The sequence below is a fragment of the Rhagoletis zephyria genome, unplaced genomic scaffold (genome assembly GCF_001687245.7).
Source record: "Rhagoletis zephyria isolate East Lansing unplaced genomic scaffold, Rhagoletis_zephyria_1.1 Rzeph_scaffold_03530, whole genome shotgun sequence".
In the NCBI taxonomy this organism is placed as follows: Eukaryota; Metazoa; Arthropoda; class Insecta; order Diptera; family Tephritidae; genus Rhagoletis; species Rhagoletis zephyria.
This window is the reverse complement of record NW_016160613.1, coordinates 12,676-14,249: the sequence shown is the minus strand read 5'-3', so window position 1 is coordinate 14,249 and position 1,574 is coordinate 12,676. Positions and strand designations below refer to the sequence as shown.

At 25.2% G+C, this 1,574-nt stretch overlaps 1 long non-coding RNA gene across 1 annotated transcript in view; it reads left to right on the top strand.

The window, feature by feature from the left end:
- LOC108369184 (uncharacterized) overlaps window positions 1-266 on the top strand; it is a 25,992-nt gene extending 25,726 nt beyond the window's left edge. The window contains exon 3 of the long non-coding RNA XR_001848466.1: window positions 232-266. This is a non-coding gene — a long non-coding RNA (uncharacterized LOC108369184). The remainder of the gene's footprint in view (window positions 1-231) is intronic.
- The last annotated feature ends 1,308 nt before the right edge of the window (window positions 267-1,574 follow it).

Here is a 1,574-nt window from a genome sequence, read left to right as displayed (position 1 = left end):
CATGTATGGCATTGGTATTGGTGTGACTTTTGAATTGATTTTTTCGCTCTATTTTAAACTAATTTGAAATTTTAAAAATTGCCTGCACATCAGCATCAAAATACCTTTCTAATGATATATAATTGTTTATACCTTAGAAGTACAGTTTAGCCGTAAAAGGGGTGTAAAGGAAACATGATTGCCTATTTATATAATTGATTTATATGAAGTTTTTTACAGCTACTGCTTTAGTTTTAATGAATTCTGGTCCAGAATCGTTTGTAGTTGATTGTAGTTTTAAAATTTTTTTTAGTTAAAAAACAAGTTCATAATGCGTTTTTTTAATTATATGAAGTTTTTTACAGCTACTGCTTTAGTTTTAATGAATTCTGGTCCAGAATCGTTTTTAGTTTATTGTAGTTTTAAAATTTTTTTTAGTTAAAAAACAAGTTCATAATGCGTTTTTTTAATTATATGAAGTTTTTTACAGCTACAGCTTTAATTTTAATGAATTCTGGTCCAGAATCGTTTGTAGTTGATTGTAGTTTACGTTTTTTTTTTTAAATTTATATGAAGGTTTTAACAGCTACAGCTTTAATTTTAATGAATTCTGGTCCAGAATCATTTGTAGTTGGTTGTGGTTTTAAATTTTTTTTAGTTGAAAAATAAGTGCGTAATGCGTTTTAGTTTTAATTTTATATGAATTTTTTACAGCTAAAACTTTAACTTTGATGAATTCTGGTCTAGAATCGTTTGCAGCTGATTGTAGTTTAAAAAATTGTATTTTAGTTAAAAAATAACTGCATAATGCGTTTTTGTTTTTAATTTAAATGAAGTTTTTTACAGCTGCAGCTTTAATTTTAATGAATTCTGTTTAGAATCATTTATAGTTGATTGTAGTTTACGTTTTGTTTTTTAATTTATATGAAGGTTTTTAAAGCTACAGCTTTAATTTTATTGAATTCTGGTCTAGGGTCGTTTGCAGTTGATTGAAGTTTAAAATTTGTTTAGCTCTAAAATAAGTGCGTAATGCGTTTTTTTTTAAATTTATATAAAGTTCTTTACAGCTACAGCTTTAGTTTTAATGAATTCTGGTCTAGAATAGTTTTTAGTTGATTGTAGTTTAATTTTTTTTGTTGAAAAATAAGTGTATGCGTTTTTTATTTATATGGAGTTTTTACAGCTAAACTTTAATTATAATAAATTGTGGCCTAGAATCGTTTGTAGTTGATTGGAGTTTAAAATTTTTTTTTAGTCGAAAAATAAGTGCGTAATGCGTTTTTTTAATTTATATGAAGTTTTTTACAGCTACTGCTTTAGTTTTAATGAATTCTGGTCCAGAATCGTTTCTAGTTGATTGTAGTTTTATATTTTTTTTAGTTGAAAAATGCATAAGTGCATAATCTGTTTTTTTTTATATGAAGTTTTTTACAGCTACAGCTTTAATTTTAATGAATTCTGGCCCAGAATCGTTTGTAGTTGATTTTAGTTAAAATTTGTTATTTAGTTGAAAAATAAGTGCGTAATGCGTTTTTTTTTATTTATATGAAGTTTTTTTACAGCTACAGCTATAATTTTAATGAATTCTGGTCTAG